Source organism: Phalacrocorax aristotelis, chromosome 6 (assembly GCF_949628215.1).
Source record: "Phalacrocorax aristotelis chromosome 6, bGulAri2.1, whole genome shotgun sequence".
Lineage (NCBI taxonomy): Eukaryota > Metazoa > Chordata > Aves > Suliformes > Phalacrocoracidae > Phalacrocorax > Phalacrocorax aristotelis.
The window spans coordinates 23,233,318-23,256,659 of record NC_134281.1 but is presented as its reverse complement, the minus strand read 5'-3'; the positions used below and the strand labels follow the sequence as shown (position 1 = coordinate 23,256,659).

General features: G+C 40.5%; 1 protein-coding gene across 3 annotated transcripts in view; it reads right to left on the bottom strand.

The window, feature by feature from the left end:
* Positions 1 to 23,342, bottom strand: part of FGD3 (FYVE, RhoGEF and PH domain containing 3) — a 118,847-nt gene that overhangs the window by 83,337 nt on the left and 12,168 nt on the right. The window contains exon 2 of one of the 3 annotated variants that reach the window (XM_075096637.1): positions 21,620 to 21,756. The exons of the other annotated variants lie outside the window; for them this stretch is intronic. The gene's annotated coding sequence lies outside the window, so the exon portion shown is untranslated. The remainder of the gene's footprint in view (positions 1 to 21,619; positions 21,757 to 23,342) is intronic. 3 annotated transcript variants of the gene reach the window in all.

The window sequence follows — 23,342 nt, the reverse complement described above, 5'->3', positions numbered from 1 at the left end:
TCCTGCCCTGCTCCCTCAACCACAGACACTTTAATATTCTTGGTTAGAACGTTTTTGTCAGATCAATAAATTGACCCAACTCTGAATTGATTCAGCTCATCCCATGCATGGGGAAGTGGTGCAAAAGCAGGCTCTGCTTTGGGTGGAAGCCAGCAAGACCACAGGCACAATAAAGTGGAACTGAGCTCTGAGACATCTCCTACCATCGTACAACAGATAGGGCAGCTATTTTGACAGGTCCTGTGCTCTGCAGAACCCAGGGAATGATAAGATTTGCAGCAACTCAAGTGAGACGTAAGCAGAAGCACTGCGTCCCTATTATTTTTGTCTAATGGCATGGAAAAAATACAGAAACCACTTGTTCTGCAACAAAATACTTTCACCGGGAATCATCAGTATTGAAAAAAAGTATCAAAAACCTGGTATTTTTCTTTCTTCTTAAAAACACAGTCATCTTTACAAGCAAAATAACTAGCCTCCTCTTCCCACCTTCTCAGACCATATAATTTTGGCCAGTGATTCAATAATTTTAATCCAAGTGAAAACCAGCTTGTCTTTGATAACCAAAGAGGTTGAGACCTTTAGCTTTTTCAGTGAAGTGATTTTTCCAGACCTCTATCATTTTTGTGGCAAGGTTTTTTTAATGCCATATCTGCATTTAGAGGGGAAATGGAACTTCAACTCATCCCATGCTTAAGTGAAAATGCTCAATTTTGGTTTCCTGTTGGAGCTTGCAAATGTAGAAACAACTTTTTTTTTTTTGGGGGGGGGGGGGGGGGGGGGGGGGCCAGGGGCACAAAGAACAATGGCTCTGTAAAAACAGGATTTAATTTTAACACTGAATTTTGAATTTATCCACTATGGTGAGTTCTTCACTTTTTTTGAAGGGTCGGGGGCTGGGACCCTATAAATTGCGAAGAATTTTTGGACCTTGGATGCAGTTCTTCATGGCAGTCCATATGCCAGCACTCCTCATGTACTAGGAAAGACCAAGAAGGATTACACTGCAAGCAAGTGCCAGAATCTGACACAGAGCAAAACCAGGTTATTCCTAATAAAATACTGCAAATGATACTATTCTGTACTTCAGACAGCTGAAACCAAGTCTTTCCTTTCCCCAATTAAAAATGGACAAAATTAACAGAGGGAAAAAATACAGGTGCCTTCATTTCGGGTGAGTGTCAGTGGGTTCTTGAAGCACTACTGCTCACATCAGATGGAATAAAAAGCGTAATTTAAATCTCCAGGACCCTTACATGCCAAGAATGCTGGAATGCCATCTTCATTGCCAACCTGTCCTATCCCAATTGGACCTTCGTTCATCTACAATGATTTATTTGGTTTAGATTTCGCTTGGCTCAAACCTTGGGAATAAGAGGGGGTTTGTTGTGTTTTTTTGGGGGGTGGGGGGTGGAAGGTGGGTTTGTTTTGTTTTTTATCAAATACTAAATTAATGACTTTCAGGTTTTTGCCTCTGGCATATATGGTACGTTTCCTAATTTTAAGGATCTTGAAAAGCACGGTGTGTAACCACAAAAATCTGTATAACCTAACTCCATCAGACTCTTGCTCTTACTTGTTCTCATCACTGATTTATCTCATTGTTTTGAACCTCTGGCTCAAATGAATCCTTTTCTCAGATACTTGAGATGAACTTCCAAAGGACAGGATTTTCTGCACATTTGCTGTATTCAAACTGATAACATCAGGTAACATTAAGGAGAAGGGAAAATTTGCTGTGTAACATAGACATGTGGTTCTTCCAAGGACACAATCCTACCCAGCTTCAGATAATTCCTGTTAAACATTACTTGGAACTTCAGCCCCAGCATTAGACAGAGCTCCACACTTTTCCAAATTAAAAAGTCATTTTATTATTCATGTGGCAACAAGTAAAACACTGAGTTGATGGAAGTGGAGAGGAAAACCTCCAGTTCTTCACTTTTTCATGCCAAGCAGGTAAGGTAATAAGACAAAGACAAAAGTCACTGTCATGTTATATTTGCTTTTTAATTGCCTCAATACTGAAACATGCTCACAACTCTGCCACAAGGAAAAGTAAATCCATATGTTCTCAGAAGATACCACAGATACTACACTTACCCTCCAACTTTGTATAGGATAAGGCACAAGTGACAACTGCAATGATTTTTACTTCCATTTATCCAAACTACAGTGGTATTTTTCCATCAAGAAGTATGACTATAACTTAGAAGTATATAATGACCATCCTCTGCCGACATTAAAACGTCACTTCCACAGAAAAGCTTCTACTACTCGTTATTCCACTAAATTCACTATAAATTACACGGGTTGCTGTTACAAGTACGAAAGAAACACCTCCCCTCCAATCCTACAAACCCTGCTGAGAGGAGGCAGACAATGGCACTAGGAAGAGATCTCCAGGTAAGATGTCTACTCCCTAAAGTAAATACCTCAAAGATTCCTGAGTTGGGTCGCCCCAAAACACTAACCACAAAGTAAGCACCCATCTAACTCCATGCATGTACCTTCAGCCGTGGGAGTGGAGACCAGAAACCAGATGCTCTTCCACCACCACTTCCCAACAAAGACTCTTAACCACTGTGCTGCAGCCACTGCCTTTCTTGCACACCCCCTCTAACCCACTTAGTCTTTCATTCCCTTCTAAACAATACCAGTGCTTCAGAATTGCTTGGAGCACCATGTACGGTCTAACTCTTGGCAGGCTGGAAAAGTTTGTGAGTGGTGAAATTTGAGTGCCTCAGACTGAGAGGGAAGCTGAACAAAAATTTTCCTCCACCCCAGGCAGCTTTTAGTAAGTCCCAAAGAGCAGGAAGGTACGGCTAGCACCATATCTTGCAAAAACCTCTACCCTCTTCCCACCTGGGAGGTGCATTCAGCACCCCTTAGCAAAGAAGAATAGAAGAACTGTTTGCTTCATGACCATAATTAGTGTTTTTTCTTCCCGCCCCCAAGCTCACACCAGAGTCCAGCCATACCTGAATGAAGGTGCTCTTACACCTTAGCTTGTACATAACTTTGCCAAGTCCCCAGGCTCCACATCGCACACAGCAACACCACGACAACACAGGAAGCCCAAGGACCATGCAAGAGCTCAGCAGAAGCTTTCAGAGCTGCAACACCAGAATCGTGGGAAAAGCAGACCCTTAACTCCTGCTGGAGATGCTCATGTCCTTGTTTAGATCCCACGTTAGTTGTACAGCAAATTATACACATTGAACTGTGCTTAATCAAAGAAAACAACCCTGCAAACATAATTTACTTTAAGAGCTGGATATCATTAAAAGTCCTGTACCAACTGGAACTGTAAGATATTCCCTCAAACATCTCAGAGAATGCATAAATAACAAATATTTAGAAAACAACAAAACAGAAAAGGGGTGGAGGGGAAATCTGACCCAGGTCTCTATGTTGTCATGGTGACTTCACAGCCATTATGCACTTCAGACACATTTAGAATAAAGCTACATTTTTACCCCTCCCCAACCAAATAACACAAGGAAGGAAAACCAAATCCTGCCAGTTTGTCATATGCCAATCAAATGGCAATCCAATCCTTTGATCAGGCAGCACCCCTAAATATTTTAATCAATACTATTACTGCAGTGATTCACGTATTCAGACAACACGGAAACAGACATAAGCAGAAAACTAAAAATAATAACCTGTCCAATCCTTTTATCATACAAGGCAAGGATACTGTTTGAAACGTTTCTGGCTGCTTGTATCAGATAGGTTTCTGCTTTCAGAATATTTAAAAACTAATTACACTACAACATCATTTCATTCTTCCCCATTTGCAGATACTGTTTGCAAGCAATTGGTTTTCTTTTATGAAGTACTACCAGTTTCACACGTTACTCTATCACACACAGCAATCAAATCACCTTAGCCTGCTCAAATATAACAAAATCCTCTCAACATCTACAAGTAAATGCTGCATAAATACAGATTTTAGAAAGCATGCACCGTAGAGATCATAAAATCAATCCAGCTCATTACAGCGGGAAGCACAGCAAATGCTCCACTACCAGCTTCTAAATCATTCACACACAGCATGCATTGCCAAATGCTGCTGAAGATCCCCACTTCTACACCAATAAAAGGCAAATGCATAATATAGTCAAAGAGCAGGCATCTGTTAAGACACCATTTTCTAAACGATACCTGAAAAGACATTAAAGACCCCATGAAAAAGCAAGATTTGCAACAGATCACAGCATGCAAGCTTACCAGCAGCTCACCAGCACAGCCTGGCCAGCCATCTGCCCCTTTCCCCCCACCTTGAAGCTGTTTCAGGAAATCACCGCATTCGCTTCACAGAAGGATAGTTCCGATAACCCCCACCCTCCAAGATAATCAATTAATGAAGCAAGACTTTTTTTCTTACTAAGCAATGTACAGACACCAGGTCACTTGAAGGTTGCCCATTCTTTCCTGCTGTAGGGCCTCCCAAATAACAACTGCGCATCCAAAATCAGCCTCTTTTTTTATATATATATATTAATTCAAAGCTGTAGGAATACACTCAGCCCTTGACAATGCCAGCTTGCATGATGAAAGAGCAAAAGTAGTTTTGAGGCTGCAGAATGCCTTCCCTGGGTTACCATGGAAATAAACGTGGGAAGGGGAGGGGGCTTTACTGATGGTAATGCTGCTACTCAGTGGAGGTGCCTTAAAGCCAGGCTGCCCGAGACTGTACACCAGGAGAAGAAAATGTTTTACTACTACCACTATGATTTTACCTGCACTTACTTTCATTTTCACTGAACTTGATATAGTTGAAAAGTGTGAAACTTCTCTGAGATGCTGGGAGGATGCTGCTTGAAACAAGTGCAGTGTTAAGAGCCCTTCAAAGAGGAGCTGGAGAACTGGAACTTTATTTACATATTGGAATTTGCACAGATAGGAATTAATGTTCAATTGCAATCAAAAATTGGTTGACAAGGAAGAACCTGTTGCAGAGCTGAGGCTGTAGCAATGATAACTAGTTTCAGGAAGGCTTGATAAGGAGCATCAGCTTATTGTTAAAATGCAGGGTAGCATTTCTGTTACAGACAATTATCACGGCATAGGATGAAACAGATCACCTCTATGATTTTGCTGTCATTTGCAGACTCAAGAAAAGCCCATCAGCAAAAGCAGGGCGGGCACTGCGACACACTGCTCCATGGCTGCTTCTCTGGCGAGCCCCTGACTTCACGCCAACGCTACGCTCGCCCTCCTTCGGTCTTGTCAGAGTTCCCATTAAACATCAACCAAAATAATCCATGGTAGGCTGAAGCCTGGCATCAAAATCCCTGCAAGGATGGCCAATAAAATTTCATCAATTTGATTAATTTATCAATTAAAAAGCTGCTAGGTACAGTGACATTAACACAATGCTTCTTCTGACTGAAGCGCAATACTCTCTGTCCAATACTTGCCACATAGCAAAGCAACTTCCAGATATCACTTTACGATTAACTGTTACTAATGTATTTAAGTTCTGCATGAGAAAAAAAGGTCCCTGTGTGTTCAGAGATGGTGCATGGGAATTGCTAAGGTTTTTTAAGAACACTTACTAAATAGAGAGCTCCAACTTGGCACACTAGCCAGTCAGACCTTCTGTTTCCTCAGCCTATCCTTAGAGGACACCAAGAAGCCTGCATTACACAACAGACCATTTTGGGTTTGCAAGCACAGCAGCTAAAGGCGATCCACTCTGAATTCCACCTTATGTTTACTTATAATTTCCAGTGGACTTGTTTAAAAAGTTAAGCCATGAAGAGAGAAGGGAACCGAGTTGTGGGCCATACAAAAGGACAGACATGGAGTAAAGCTGAGGTGAAGCCACTGTGAGAACAGTTACAAGCCAGCTGGGCACAAGGCCGGAGAGACCTGTCAGGCTGTGGAGTCTCTCTGCAGAAAACCCAGGCAGTTGCTGCTCCTGCAGCTGCTCAGCCAGCCCCAGCTGCAGCTGCCTTCTCCCTGGTGCTCCTCCTTCCTCATCCCCCCAGTCCCACGTAGGGGAAAAGACAACAGCACTGGAGACCCAGTGCCCCTAAAGAGGTAGCTGGTGTCTCCAACCCATGTGGGGCTGGGGCAAAACTGGTGGGAGAAATATCCTCAGCTGGGTCCCTTTCCAACTCCTCTCTCACTGCAGCAATTTCTGCCTTAGTTTGAGTTGACAAAATGCAGCTTGTGCAAGAGCATCTTTTCTTTGAGAGAAAAAAAAGTATGAAAAAATGATTTTCCTAACAACATCTCAAAGCAGAAAGATGAAATAATGTTACATTTATACATATATCATCCCTAGAAGACATACAGCTGGTACAGGAGTGGAGAAACCCGAGAGAGGGTAGTTCATCTTTCTGCAAAGCAAGCAGCCTAATCCACATATTTCTACCTGTTTTTCTGCCCAGCCACAGAAGATTTCAACATTTCTTTACTAGGCCACAAATCAAAAAGCCTAATACAAATAAAATACAAATCTTACTTAGTTTATGACATCACAATAAAAATGTTTTCCTGATTACATGGTACTTAGATCACGCAGACCATGATTCTCCCCGCTTTCCTGTGCTCCTACAGCTGCCCCCACAGTCATGTCTTTATAACCACTAATAGCAAAGTTTCACTCAAAGCAAAACCCCAATTCCTACGCAAACTCAAGGAAGAGCAGAACTAAATCTGCCAACACAAGCACAGCGAAACACCACAGAACACCAACTGCTCTGCTACAAACAAACAATGAGGAAGGGCTAAAAAGGTTTAAAAATCCAAACAGCCAGAAACCCTAGCAGCCCAGCTACTGCTGCAGCCAAAAGCCAAGGAGCAGCTCTGCCCAGCTCACCCAGTCTAGTCTTACTCATTTCTGGCCTCATCCCCTTACATTGATGCCAGTTTTACACTGTGCCCCTCACATCCCCAGCATTCAGACTAGCACAGAATGGGACTGCTCTGGAGCAACTCATGTGTCCATTGCCCAGCTGGCAGCTGCCAACCTGATGGTTTTGCCCACTTGTCTCCTCCTCTCTAGGGACCTATTTGGCTAATGAATTTTGGAAAAACTAGAAGGAAAAAGAAAAAAAAATTATTCTGGAGCTCTTCATTCCTTTATCAACCTGGTCTGAAATAAGCCTGCAGTCTCAAGAGCAAGGAGGGACAGATAGCACAATTGCATAAACCTCACTTCCTCAGGAAACCAGACTAAAAAGCCACACTGTCGACTACCAAGGAAGCTCAGAGGAATTCACATGGGAGCAGCTCAGATGCATTATTGTTTTCTTTAAAAGGTAGCCTTGCAGGGAGAGACAAAGGTAACAACTGAGGCACAGCAGAAGTCCAAGAAATTGCAGGAAAACACATATTGATTATCAAAAGGCAAAGAATATATATTTTTATGTGTATATAAAAATCACCTGTATCACACGCAAAGGATAGCCAGGAGGTTTCTTCAAAGACTCCCTGAACAAATAAAAAAAGCATTACTGTTTTAGACTTTCTAATAGCTAAATAGCAATAGACTTTTACCAGCCTACATTCCTGTGATTAAGTGGCTAATACCACTGTGCTGGAGGAAAGTAACATACATATCATACCATGTCTCCTAGTAACACAGCAAGATATCAGATGGCAACGCTGAGGAAAAAAAAAAAAGACTGTAGCCTTTTATTGAGAAAGAATACATGGAAAAAAATTACATATTATTTGCTATTTATTACTATGTGATCCTCCTGTAATATTCTGGAAGCTTTTTATTAGAATTGTTCACACTCAAAGAAATGAAGAATTAACGTCTTGGTTGCTGGTAGCTTTTAGATTATTGATCATCTCTTGCTGGAAGAAGAAAATAGATAAATAATTAAAAAAAAGGCCATTATTAAGGATAAACTAACACTTCAATTCATATACACAGCAAAACAGGGAAAAAGGAGATACCTGCTATTTGTTTACCCTGTATTTAATACTCTGACAACTACGTTCCCCTGTGAATGAAACAAAGGAAAACACTGTCAGCTTGCCTAACTGCAACACTATATATCTGATGCAGACATTTGAATTGCTGTGTATTAATAGTATCAGCAGTTGCACAGAGCAAGAAAAATCACCAAAAACCCCAGAAGATGCAACAAATCACTCAAGCCGTAAAGTAACACTATGCTAAAGAGCCATTTTTCTGAAGGGAGTAATAACTTCTAGAACCAACACAAAATATGCAATCATTAATTTGTCTCAGAGCTACACAGGCGCACCCTGTGAACACATTACAGCTTCCCAAGGAAACCCACTAAAAGTGAAATGATACACCAGCTCATGAAAATGGAGACTTATAGAAGTATCTGTTATATACAGGGACAGTCTGTAGTTTGCAATGTTTATTTTTACTATTTTCTCCTGCACAGAACTGACTGTGTGGGCAGACAGACAACTCAAGATGCTTTTTATGAACAATACACATCTTCTACATATTCTAACCTAGTCCAAGTCACTAGAAAGGAAGCTGAAGTGATTTTTCAAAAGATGACTTTTCACAACCCTCCTTAAGTTTTTGATGCTTGAAAACCCATCTCTGCTAATGGCTAGCATTTCCTTCTCATACAACAGCAGAAAAACTCCTCACATGCACTAACAAAACTCCCAGATGCTACCCTAAAAACTAAGATTGGTTTAACTTATTTTAGACACCTCCCTTTAAGATCCTGCAGGAAAAAAAGAGAAGTTTAAATCATTTGTAGGATGTAACTCGTATCAAAAAGTTAAACATCCAAATAAATCCAGCTACTTAAGTTTGCTAATTTTTCTTCTAAAACAAAAAAAAAAGATTTAATTAGCAATAAAACTAGATGAATGGGTCTTTATCTAAGAGATGTTTGATACATCCATTTCATCCCACATGTTCAGTAAGTGTATTAAATTCCATTGTACTACTAACATTATTAACAGCTTACAGGCCATGTTGGTAATTACCTTAAGCAGCAAACACGACAGACTTTAAACCTAGGGCTTTAGGTTTAAATTTCAACAGGGTGCTCTACACTAGAAACCAGATCTGGGAGTCTCAGTTGAAAATCAAGAACACAGCCAGTGACAGTGGGGAAAGCAGGGGGGCATGGGTAGTCCTGCAAGTACAATTAAATGAAATCTGTCAGGAACAAATATGAAAGGTGTGCCTTTTTCCACTCTCATTTTATTTTCATGGTCAGCATACGCTTTGAAAAGAAGTAGAATTTACTTGTATGAGGTCACTGATGTGAGCATTATAATTTCTTCTAAAACATTTAGAAAAGAGGAACAAAACTGGAAAGAAGAAACAATAAAATGACAAGCATTCACAGTTGACTTTGCAATTTCCAATTTTGTTTTTATCAGGACAAAAACCCATGGACTCATTTCCTCCAGTTTCCAGTGAAACTCATTATTAAAACAAAGAGTTTTAAACAGACCATGAAAAACAAAGATAGCCTTTGTACACAACCACAGTTGTATACTTTGAATGGTGTAGAACACTAAATAGCTTTAGCAAGAGCATGAGCCAAGCCAATTATTTTAAAATTTTTATATAATTTTTTATCTATATACACCTGTGTGCATATTTTTATATACATGTATATACATCTCCCTTGACAATCACTCCCTTTAATCACTACAAACTTACAAAGAGGGAATTTGCTGCTGTTACAGTAATTTTTCGTGATCAATTTTATGCATCATGTCTTGAAGACCAATACAAATAAAAACTTATTAATGAATAATACATCAGTGAACAACTTTCTTCCAAAAACTCCTATCTCTGCTGCCCCAGCAGGCAGTGCAAGAGAGCAGCACACAGTTAGTGCTCAGGTCCATGAAATCCTGAAACCCTCCCTGTATGACAACAACAAAGTCCAGCAGTAAAGACAAGCTGAAAAATGCTCACATTTACTTATTTTGCCAAATAAGAAGGGGGGTACTTAATCCATGGATCCTTCCCAAAACAGCTCATGGGGCAAACTGCTAGCAGACACCTTCATTAGAGACTGCATTTTCTAAGGCTGCTTTTACTCATCCTCCTGCCAAATTGTGGACACAGTCAGTCCTGCAGGATCTCACGCGCGTATCGTCCTCCCCACAGGAACAAACCCTAAAAGAACCCCCCACCCCCACCCCAAAACAGAGGTGCTCTTCCCTGAGCCTCCTGTCCAGTGGACTAGTAGATGGTTATGGTCTCCTCCATGCAGCCCTGAAGCTGGATACAGCATCTGGATGTGCTGCAAGGGGTGCAGGAAGGTGTGGGGAGGGGAACGGCAGTGAAGAGAATGAGTTTGCAATTAGCTGTATACGTGTATATGTATCATGTAGGTAACCCGACAACTGCATTTCTGTGGATTTCACATGTTTTTTTGGAACATACGGGACGTGGTCTTAGTGAGAGCACTTTGACAGCAGCTTGTCTGACCAGAGTCTAGTTTTAATTTTATTACTACAAAAGCACTTAAAAATCCCAAGGGAAAGCAGAGCCCAGTGAGATAGGCACTGTACAAATACATACTAAAACCAGTCTTTGTTCACTGTCCAAACAAAGAATGCTTGAAAATTACAGCAAAAAAAAAGAAAAAGCGTTGCCAAGGCCACACAGCAGGAACAGAACTGGAGCATGGACTCCTGGCCAATGGTTGTCCTGCCCAACTCCAGTGATAGGGCTGCCTCCCACCCCAGCACCAGCTATTGCGCTGGTAGTACCCTTTCAGAAAAAAAAAGTAAACAGAAGCCTTTGTCTTCCCACTCCACAAAGTAAGTAAATGAAGTACATGTGTTCTTGATGCACTCAACTCCTCACTGGCACACAGGAGAGGCAGGGAAATTCTTGTGGGAATCCCCTGCTAAAACACTGGCAGAACATCACTGGTGTTACAGAAAGCAAGTCCGTACATTAGTCACGGTCCAATGCAAACAGAATATGCAATTCGGGGGGGGGAGGAACAGGAACCACAGAGGAGCATGCAGAGAACTAGACACCATGCAAAGAAGTCAGTGCCACAACAGCATTTCATGCAAGAAGTAGTAAAAAGAACATAGTATTCCACCATCCAGATTAATTTCCACTGAGCAGTAAGTACATTTGCAAAGAATTAGTTCCCTTAAAAGGCTGAAATTAGTGCTCCAAGCAAAACCTCAAGTCTTTCAAAGAACATGCTTCCTCTTCATGCTATGCTGAAGCAGGGTCATTCCACAGCTGCTATTACGAGGTTTAATTGAAAGGTCCCGTCCTCCACAAGGGCAGCACTGGATTTACTTTCACAACTCTATTAAAAATTGCTTTTGAAGGTATCCATTTGCACATGGAAAGAGGCAGGTGGGCTCATATATAGATTTATATCAAAGTAAAATTATACAGAGCAAAAACCGTACTTTTATAATGATCTATATGTAAACATGGGATGCTCTAAACAGGGACCGATTCTCATCCACATGCCAAAATACAGCGGTCTTAGCCAAAGAAATTGAAAGGCTTAATTGAATTAATTTAATTGAATTAACAGCTACTTTTCATGAGTAAAGGTGACAGAACCCCACAACAAGAGAGTCTTCTCTGCGCTGGTTTCAGGCTCAGTGCAAGCATCTCCTGCTAGAGCAGGGAGAACATTACACTCCTTTCTGCTAATGAAATACCCAACTGGACCCCAAGCTCTTCTGCCTTCTCTTACTCTGTTTTCAAATTGATTCACAAACAACAAAAATGGTGTTAGGCAAATTACTATGTGGAAATTTGCACAGTAACAATGAGACCATGATTATATTAGCAATTTTAGTATGGACTATTGCTCTACTTCTGCTTTATGAAAAAAGCTTTTGCATTCAAAGCTTTATTCTGCAGCTTCTGCAATTATCTGTACATGCGTATGTATGCTTTCATGTAAAACAATGCAAAGTTCTTTTTTAAATTTTCCCCTTCATTTTATCCTTTGCTGTAAAGAGAAAGGTTACAATTCACTCAATTTTCTACCAGGCTTCAGAGGTACAACTGACCTAGTTTCCTTGCCAGGAACCAGCAGCAGCACACTTGCCTGGCATGGCATATCAGTGCATCTGCTACACCGAAGGAAAAAGTTAAAACTGTATTGATATAAATAAAAAAAAAATTAAATCTGAGCATTCCTATTAACTTCTGTATTGCATTGATCATAAATCAGTGCTTGTAAGATCTGTAAAATTACAACCAACTCAAGCCTGTAGTTTCCAGAGCCTTCATCTTGGATTCTGGAATGTGTTCAATTAATAATTAATCAGGCTTAATGATAATCTTATTATACAAAAGACTTTAAAAAAAATATTCCCAACACACTTTATGAAGTAACATTTCTATTCACATGGAATAATATATCAATTACAGAAATTCAATCACCTCCCAGCTGAGATTTAGCAGGTTTATGCTTAAGGGAACCAGACAAAGTCAAAACAAATCAATGGACTGAACTATTTAATTTTTGTCAGCTGCTATTTTGCAGCATCCTTACAGGGTGCTGATCGTGGCTATTTGGAGGAGCACTGCTCCATGGCCAGAGGCCGGCCTGAGATGCTTTGGACCCAGAACAAGCTTTGTATCTGCAGGAGAAGGGTTTACTTTTGTTCTCTTATTTTTCAAATAGCCATGAAACAACATCCTGGCTTGAGGAATAAAGTTACCAGGCCCTCTTGTCTTGCACTAACTTGCCTATTTTACGGCACCCAGGGCTTCTGTTTTGAATGTTGTTTTTTAAGCACAATCTCTTGTATGGGTTTAAATGTCTGGCACAAGACAGTCAAAAGAGTTATTTGTTCAAGCTTGCTGCCAAGAGGTTTGGATTTGGGCTGGCTATCATTTGTTTCGTCCATACTAATGACATGCTTTAGACAAACATTTGGCATTGCATTCTTGGCTTGGGAAATCCATTTTCTCAAGGAAATATCTTTCCATATTGCTAAATGAATATGAAAAAAGAGGATCCCTGTATATAAAAGGTGGAAAACTACTGTACCGGTCACAAAACAAAAGAAAATGGAACTTGGACCTGTTGGACTACGGGGGGGTGGGGAAAGTAGGGCACAAGTGAAGCAAGGACAGGCAAAACACAATATTCAAGAAATATCCAGCTTTCCCACAGTAAGAAAATGGGTGCGCTGTGGAGTCAAGCAAATTGCCCATGCCCTCGGGTTATTTCCAACAGTACTAAACCAGAGCTTCACTGAAACACCTTGTGACTGCTGTCCCGCTGTACTCTTCTCCAACCTGTAAAACACCATTTTCTACACAAGCTCAGGTTCTATTAAGCTAAATATTCTGCCACCCTTGGAACTTTACAGCCTTATGCCTGCCTTCAGGATCTCTTCAGATCCTCCTTAATCAAAAAGAAAATTAAGTTCTATGCATTATCTTTTGTCTCCTTCAGTAGTATACCATAAGATGACTCTGGTTCATTTCTTTTAAATTAAACAAGTTGCTTTGATTTTAAGGACAAGGAACTTTCTTAACTCTTGCAGCAAGCCTCGCACAGCAGACAGAACCCCAGGATTGCCATTACTGGTCCCACAAACATGTCATGATGCAGCTCCTCCAGAGACCACAAACACCCAGTAATTGCATCTCAGGCAGCAACAATCTGCTGTAATGTATTAAGTTGGGCTTCAACAGATGTTTAATCAGGGCTGAGGTTTATCATCAATAAATTTGTCATGCTTGCTTAGTTTTGCTTCTGATTAGGTATGCATAAACTCCCATTGCCTAATTTCAAACATTCTTTGAACACAGTTTAAAAGTTCCGCTTGTCTGAGAATTACTGCTTTAAGTTTTTGGTATAAATCTTTAATGCGGTTTTGAGACAAAACTGAATAGAAGAGTAACAAAAGAGCTGACCATAAGCAATAAAAGAAGAAAAAAAAAAAGAGCGAAAGTGAAAAACAAAGGATTTGGGTAATAGATGGAATGGGAAGATAATGGGGAGCAGGGAACATGACAAATGTATACCATGGCCTGTAAACCATTTCATTCCAGCATAGCTTTTGTGCAATTAGATGTGGAATTCCTCTATTTTAATATACTGCCCAAACATGAGAGGTGGAGGAAGCGAAAGGGTAACAGGGGTGAGAATGTGTTTTTAATCTGTGCACAGGATAAAAGACAAAGGGAATCTCAGATTTAAATTACAACTAGTACCAGTTATTGAATTCAATTTTGCCAACCCTCCAAACACAAACTTCAATGCTCCTCCTGACTTTTAAGGGCTTTCCAAGCTGTGTTTAGGGCTGTCCACCTCTCATCTAAATGGAAGTATCCTGACTGGCAGGTCTTGTAGCATCCTACCCAGAGAGACCACAGAGCTTTACAAGTGACAAGTTCTTAACCGTATTTCCAAATTGATCCCAGTCCGACCCTTTGACTGAATTAGACAACATTTGAACTTACTGCTAAAGACAATGCATATCACCTGAAAAATGTAGAACTGTAGACTTGCAAAGGTCAGCTTAAATTCTGCAACCATAAATAAAATATTGTTCAGTTATGTTTACCACCATAAACCTGGACCTTAGCTAAAGGAATTACTAGGCTGGCAATACTGCTAGCCACGCACACCTTCCTTCAGCTCCAGTGGCTCTTAGTCCAGCTCTGAAAAGCAGCTCTCCATAAGACACCAATCTTGCCATTCCAGCCTGCTCTCAGGAGGTGCCTGCAGCTCCACATGTCCAATTTTTCCCCCCTCCTTTTTTGTTTTCCTACAACCATTCAGAAAGAAACCTATCACTAGGCCAGGTCAATAAACATAAGCAATTCTCCAAGCCTTCTCTATAGTCTCTTCAACTTAAGGGGCGGGGGGGGAAGAAGGCCAGTGGAAACCTACAGGGTGGGCCACATAGTATAAATCTGCAGTATTAAAATTAGCAGTTGTGAACAGACAAGCAACTCAATCTTTCCAGCTGTACAGACTGAAATAAATTCCTGAGCAAAGGTCCATTAATGAAAATGACCCATCCTCAATTATCCCAAAATTAATGTTGGGACAGATTTTAAACACAGGTGGACTTGTCAACATGTAGACTGCAATGTTACTATCTGATAATGGATCTTATCAGGGAACCCAGTCATTATACCAAGAATGTGCATAAATCCATGAGCTACATGCACACCATCTATAAGCAGAAGAGTTGCAAGCCTTATTTTAAACAGCTGCTAAGCAGATTATTCCCAGGTCTTCAGCCAGAAATATCAGGCCCCTTCACTACTTCTGTTCTGCACATTTTTTGCCCTTTACTAGTTGTCCAGAGAGAGACTAACAGGTTATATTGCATTAAAATAGACAAGGTAGACTACATTTATCAGGTGGGGTTTTTTTTTTATTCTTTTTTACTAAAGAATAAAACAAAAATACTGGCACTGAATTTGAGATTTCCAAATTTCCCCACAAAACCCTAAGCTCTTCAGACTTTATACTGATCATCAGAAAAGGTAATTTCAACTCAGTGCTGAGGATTGCAAGGACATCCCATGCTATGCAAACTCCCAGCTCCAGCACCGAAGCCAGCCGCTGGGGCACAGCTTGTGTCACCCTGCCCAGTGGTTCTGCAGAGACCTCCATGGGTGCTGCTACCACTCCCCTTGCCTGCACCTTTAATGCTGAGTATGTTTAAGTGCAAAGCATTTTGGAGGAATTACATCAGGAGCCATGATTTGGTATTTTCCAACTGGGGTGGGGAACACAATCAAAGCTGTCAGGAAATGCCCAATTAACACTTCAGTCAATCCAGTACAATTCCCAAATCCTGGGACCGCAACCTAACGTGTCAGAGCAAAAATGTCTCTGTTAAATGTCTGTGCACACTGTGGCTCCTTTAATGATCATGCATTACAAGAACAAGTCCTATGAGGAGCAGCTGAGGGAACTGGGGTTGTTTAGTCTGCAGAAGAGGAGGCTGAGGGGAGACCTTATTGCTCTCTACAACTACCTGAAAGGAGGTTGTAGTGAGGTGGGTGTTGGGCTCTTCTCCCAGCTAATGAGCGATAGGGCAAGAGGAAATGGCCTCAAGTTGCACCAGGAGATGTTTAGATTGGATATTAGGAAAAATTTATTCACAGAAAGGGTTATCAAGCACTGGAACAGGTTGCCCAGGGAGGTGGTGGAGTCACCATCCCTAGAGATAATCTAAAAGCTGTGTAGACATGGCGCTTAGGGTCATGGTTTAGTGGTGGACTTTGCAGTGTTAGGTTAATAATTGGACCTGATGATCTTAAAGGTCCTTTCCAGCCTAAATGATTCTATGATTCTAAGAGAAGAGAAACAAGAAAGCCAAGTCACTTGAATGACTAATGCCAGGTCATGGCCACATAAAGCAAAAGCGTTTCCTGGGACCAAGGGCCTCAAAGTAGACACTTTGCTGAGCAATGCAAACCCGCTGCTTAATAAATATAAAAGGAAATACAAGTAAATTACCTTGGAAAACAAGTAAGGCAGAGCCACGAATTTATGTTTTCCACTGGCATAAAAAAAATATAGTTCATATGCTAGCTATTTAAGTTGTACTAGGTTCAAAGGCAGTACCAATAAAATGTTCGATTACTCTTAAATGTTAGATAGTAGCAATAAAATGTTACATTACTCTTAAAGCTTTCGATTAAAAGCACCAGTGAGGCACATTACTTCCAAAACCCTGGTGTAGTTACTCACTGTGCTTAGGCACAGTACCTTAGTAATATGTTCAGCAGAGGGTAAAAAAGAAGACATGAAGAGAGCAAAAGCTGCAACAAAATAGGTTATTTGGCAGGAGGTGGATTACTTCACATAAAGTTATGCATTTTACTTACAAACCAGCCACTGACCCTTTTTACACATCTGTAAGTCTCCTAAATACTACACAGTTTAAACTGGAACAGCTAAACGTGACCCATCTCATACTTCCCTCTTTCTAATTATGAATTGCTTCTTAGGATGAACAGCAGTAAGAAACTGTTACAAGTGTACAAAAGTATTTCTGAAAGAAATATGGTATGACTGCAAAGCAGTGGACGCACATGCCTCCAGGATCTGTTGCAAAGTGACTGAGCCCCACTTCTCTCATCGCTTCTGAGCCTTCTGGCGCTCACCCCAAGTTCGGTATCTGATGGTGTGAGTGCACGTGATAAAAACCACTACCCAGAACACTTTACAACATATTATTTATTGACTTAAGAGATATTACTACAGAAAAATTTTCTGGCTTATTTGTCGTCACTGTTTTCTGTACATACAAAAATACATATAGGAGATACATGTTAACACCGGATTTTAATCCTCTGGCTTATCACACCGGTACTGTACAGTGAGTTGAGCTCTATATTGGTACAAAACAGACAACCTTCCCTTCACATCACAGCTTGGCTTGCACGGACAGGTATCCGTTCAAGAACATTTTGCATTGACAAAGCTGTGTCTGAACCATTTTCATGTTTGTAATTATTGTCAATATTGTAGTAAAGCCTGCAAAAGCACCGGGACTCCACTGCACAAATGGGTAACAGAAACATTCCCCTTCAGATGAGCTTAACAGTGTAATACATGCTTCTGAGTGTCTTTGCTCCCACCATCAACCTCTCATTCAACAAGAGTAAAATATCTAATAGTTCATCAGAAGCTGATGATGATTGTGGTTTTACCCTCTGCACAGTTTTGTTTGAAGCCTTTATAAAAAAGTCTCCCCTCAATTTTTTTTTTCTTATGGGCGCATAGGAAAAGCCCAAGTGGAGCATATAGGCATTTCTGATACACACCCCAAAAATTTTACAAGTACCATATGAAAACATTTTGGAAATAAAGTGTTCTGAATTTCACTCTTTCAACACAGGAATACTGAATTTTTAATGCAAGACCACTCATCTTTTCATCTTTAAGCATCAAGTGTCATCTGGTGGATTGACACAGAACTGCACTGAAAGTAAACCTTCCTTAGACCAAATTTTACTAGGGAAGTAAAAACAAACTAAGCAGAGATAATATTTACCTATAACCTAAGAGATGCAAATAATAGTAGTACAAACCTCTATCAGGTGCAAATGTTTAGAAGAGGCCATAAGACTATCATAACACCTCTACGGATTCAATGGACTTACCCCACTGAAGTTCAGGGAACTCCAGTTATTTATGACTTACCATCTAAAAGCTACTAAAAAGTATTCAGAAAGCTACTAAAAAGCTGTAAGTCTCCAGCAAAGATATTAAAAAAAACCTTAGTCAAATTACTTACATTTTTTTGAAATGTAAATTGAGATCCATAAGTAACTAGCTGAATTTGGAACTGGAGCTTTCAAGGAAATCAGTTACCTTTGGTGATATGTCAAACTGCTTTCCCTCATGGGGAAAGAAAAAAACCAAAACCCAAACTCAGATACCTTAATCAAGGCCAAGAAGTATGCCGCAATGCTTTAAATAAAGAGCAAATACTTAAGTAGAAACAAAACTTCCTGTTTCTTTCTGTGCCTTTTCGACACACATTCTGGTCTCCTCTCTCTACCTCCGACATCATGATTTTAAAAAATACACATCTCCTTTCTTATAACTGAAGAGAAGTAAGAGACTGAGCCAAGAAGAGAAGAGAGACTACCACAAACTCCTAATGAACCTACAGAGAGGAGGGAAAAAAAAAAAAAGAAAAAGGAGAAAGAAAAAAAGCCTTTGCCAGGATCACCATCAAAAGATTAACTTCTGTTGTTTTAATGCTCCAACTCTAAAAGTAACTCCTCCACAACCAATGTATTAGTTTAAAGACATTGATTTTGAAATACATTATTTAGCAAACTCAATAAGCAAACCATGGGGCAGGCACCTTCAGGAAACACTCAGGTTTTTAGGAAGAGGAGGAATGTTAATCAAGTTACAAAGTAGAAAAATCAGCAGCATCTTCCTGGCCTTTCAAACAATTGCATCACTTGCTGTGGAAGATCATGGCTATCGATGGCACAGTTTGAAACCACTGCAAAATCTGTTTGCCAGAGAATGCAACCCAGCCTCCACAACACGGTCCTGTTTGTCAAGGTGTACAGAAGTTAGACTCTATTAGGTTCAAGTATTAATCTAAAGTTAGCTTGATGAGCAAAGTACACCTCTTGGATACAGAATCAGTCCATGCTCTGACACTCCTTTCCTGTGCCCCAAGGTTTGGACAGAGAATACTGGCCAAGCCTCAATTTGAGCCCTGCCAGCATGGCCCCGCCAAGCTGGCTGTCCAACACTGCCATTGCAGGGTTTCAGCAGGGCTGACAATGGATGTGTCACCATCCCCATTTCAGTTCTGACCAAAGAACTCTTTTGAAGCAAGTCTCCCAACTCACCTCACTCTACTGTGTTTTGGTTTCTAGCTCAGCACAGTCTCAGAGCATATGACCTGGACTTCCTTCAGAGGAAATGAAATTAGAAGAGGCATTCAAGGAGAGCATCTAGCACACAACAGCAGCTAATAGCCATTCAGTCTGCAGGGCCTAAAGAGAGCTGATCTAACATAAAAGCCCTTCAACACACGCAGGGCAGATGTAGGGCCCTCAGCACCAACGTCCTTACATAGATCCACTTCTACAGGCTGCATTTATTGCTGATGTAGACTTAGCTGACATAAGGTATTTTTCCTTTCTTTGATATTTTTGATCTAAAAAGAAATGCTTTACCTAAACAAAACCTATTGCTAAACATTAAAAATGAACACTACATCCTAACAAGGACAATACCAACTGGAACTACTTCCCACTCCTGAACCAGGAGCAAAAATACTCCAAGAATTGCTTATACGCCTCACTACTAGCCAAATCCAGTCTTCCCCAAAACCTGACACAAGAGAGAAGCCAACCACTGCAGCATTTTTATTAAAAAAGACCAGGCTATTCAGTCAGAGGTGAGAGCAAGTTTCTCAGTAGGGATTTCTAACAGCCAGCACACACTGGAAAAATGTTTGTTAGGCACTGCTCACCTCTGCATCCTGGGTCACAGCTGCCATTGATAGATGCTGATGCCACAGATAGAGAGCTGATCCACCTGGCTCCAAGGGAAACTATGTGTTTACACACTCTAAATCAAGTTGAAACCTTAAAGATTATCCAAAACACCAACAGAACCAGTTCTTCACACAAAGAGCTGCCTTGCCAGTAACAAGCTAGCCTAGGTCTGACCCAAGCTTTTGGGCAGCCTTAAAGCTGAACCTCCCAAGTCCAGCAGGGCTTTCCAGTCAGTTCAAATAACCTCATCATCTTTTTTATTTCAGACTCCAAATAAAGTCCTCAACTGTCCCAGACAGGTAAGGAAGAGACAAAAAGCTCCAACAGGTCAGAGGAAACAAAGCCCATCATCTTCTCAACTTTCTCAATAGCTGTCAGAAGTCCAACTGATCTGACAAAGACCAAAAAGCATTACCTCAAGGCTCAATTCAAACATAGTTGATTCACAGTCAGATTAAAGTGCAAGTATTGTACACTGACATCTGAAGGTTCAGTTGTTTAAATTATACAGTGTAAGTCAGTAGTTGAAACAGACAAGTTTCTGGTTCTCCTGATTAAAAACTGTCAAGCGGCTAAGTGCAAAACTTGATCTGCCTAACTGCAGAAAAGCCGAAAAAGTCATGCAAGCAGTGGCTTACCTCCCAGTAACCCCCTAAATCCACGCCCAGTTGTTTTACGTAAAATTTAAAAATACTTAAGGTAACTAAGGAGGTTAAAATATTTATTAAAAAAGAAAGGTATGCTGCCCCATGCATGTACCCCTCATACTCTGCGGTAAAGATATGGTCTTGCTATTAGTCCAAGGAGGATAAAGAGCCCCTAACTCTGCATATATGATAAGAGGAGCTCATGAACTGCAGTGCAGTGACGGTGCCAGAACCAAGTTGTGTTATGGCTCAAGGCCCCAGAACATCTTAACACAGTGCCAAGGAAAGCCACTTCAATGCAGTGTCTTCATACCCCTTTAGGGATTGCAAACCCTATGTTTAGGGGCACGGAAAGAAGCCAAGAGATTTACAAGAATTAGCATGACTATATCTAGAGCTTCCTACAACACCCACTTTTTCCAGTAGAGGAGATCTGTGGGCTTCTGAGGACTGAATTAAATGCCCATTTATTCAATACAAAGACTGAACTCCACCAAGGCACCAGCTTCCAGCTAAAGAAATCTTCTAACGTACATCTTACAGATTCCTTAAATACACATCTTTCTAGTGTTGCCTTTATTGTTGGTGCCAAGAAAGCTGTATGCCAGCACATTAGTAACTCAGGCTTGCAATGGGGGAGGGGGGGAGGAGGGGGGAAACATTCATAACAATATCAAAGATTAGGAGTTTCCTTCAACACCAGTGGAACACTGGTGAACAGCTGCAAAAATGCAGAAAACTCTTTCCTTCTTTAAGACTTGATTAGCCATTATAAGATGTAAAGACAATCTCTGCTACCACTGTGATTCCCTGCAAGACACCCAGAATTGCTGCAGAGGAGTCAATGCGTTACAATATCCCCATTTAATAAGATCATTGTAAAGCTCCTTTCTTTGGCAGAATCCAAACCACCCCAATTTTCAGCATGCAGCATCTTACTTTTCCCACCACCCTCGTAAGTATAAATGTAACCCTCTGAGCCACAGATAAATTTTGTATTCACCACAAGAATGACAGATACCTTTGATTGCTGCAATTTTTTCTCATCTCCTGAGTTCAAAGAAATCTAGTCTTTCTAGATGTATCCATGCTCTTCATAAGCAGAGTTGCAAATGGAGCCTCATCAACTAATTTCCACTGTAATGAACTTGGACACACCTGACAAAGAGGAAAATGAAAGAGGAAAAAAAAAAAAAAGAGGTTTTGTTCCTACTTTTATTTTCCCATTGGAACAGAGGGGTGTAGCATTCGTCTCTGTCATTTCCTGCTCTCTTATTGACCAAAGTCCATCATGCCACCTAAACAACAAAACCTGTATCAGCCTGTAATTAAGAGAGTGGAAAGGATAGTAGGAAAACAACCTATAATAGCCTGGGTTTTTTTCCTAATGATATTGATATGCTGAAGAAAATCGTTAACTGCTAAGCACCCTAGATCTTAAACACTGACATTACTTTACAATCTGTATCCTCAAACACTTTTCAAAGTAATCTAAGGATTACCCAACATTTGAACACGGAGAAAAAAACCATGCCATCACTTGCAGGGAACTCTAAATTTGGTTCAGACCTCTGAGCATACTTATTATCTAAACTTGAGCAAAATAAATACCAATATTCTTACAACGTTAGATATAATTGCAAGGGAATATACTGGCTCCCCATGAACTCAGAAGAATCTTTTTTGCCCCTGACAAGATACTGGCAAATATTTTCTCTTGTGCTGTACTGGGTCTGCTGAGTATTGTAGGCTGCCTACAGCACTAAATATCAAGTATCAGTTCTTGTTTTTGAAGTGTCATCCTAAAAAATATGAAACTAAGCATGACTGTGCAGAGAGTAGCAAGCATTTCACTGTTTATAATAATCCTGGCTACATGATATAAGACTATGGCGTGCCCTAGCTTATAAACATTGCAAGCCCACTTTTAATAGTGGGTTAGCCGACCTGAATCCAGAAGATAACGTTCCTTTTCTAGTGGAAAATCCATCCAAAGATCTGGCAACATACAGTACAAACTAAAGCTGAGCTCATATTGCCAAAGATCTCCTGTTTGCCTCAACTGGGACAAAGGTATTTCATCCCGTGTACAACAGATTGTTATTTTCAAAGCCCTTCTTAAAAAAAAGAAAAAACACAGCCCCCCCATCCCCAAAACACTACTTGTTACAAAAAATTTTATTGTCGTCCCAGCCAGCAGACCCTCAGCAACCCTCAGCCATGCTACACGTTCAGCTCCAAAGAGCAACATCCTGCCCAGTTGGCTTAGCAGAAGAGAGCTTAAGGAACGTTCCTAAATTTGAAACTAGCAAAAGGAAACAATTCAAATTTAAACACAAATAGTTATTTTTACATGGTCAGTATGACAGAATTTGAAAGAAGGAAGAAATTGTGTTTGCATTAACCTTCTGGAAGTTACTACACCGGGAATGGATTTGGAAGCAGGTGTGCCTGATGGAGTGTGAATCTGCCAGTTTGGACCAAATATTTATAAGACAATTGTCAGCACTGAAAAACAGCCTGGGAGGAAGGCAGTCATGTTCCTGATTGCTCTCAAGAAGGGATCATGCTGCAATGAATAAAAAACAAAAACCCAAAAACTCAAAGCAAATGAACAAACAAACAAAAAACCCCAAACCAAACCAAACCCAAAACCTACAAAACCAAACCCAAACCAAAAACCATGCGAGACAATTTCAATAGTCAACAAAAACTGAAAATGCATTTAACTTGATTTTAGCCTT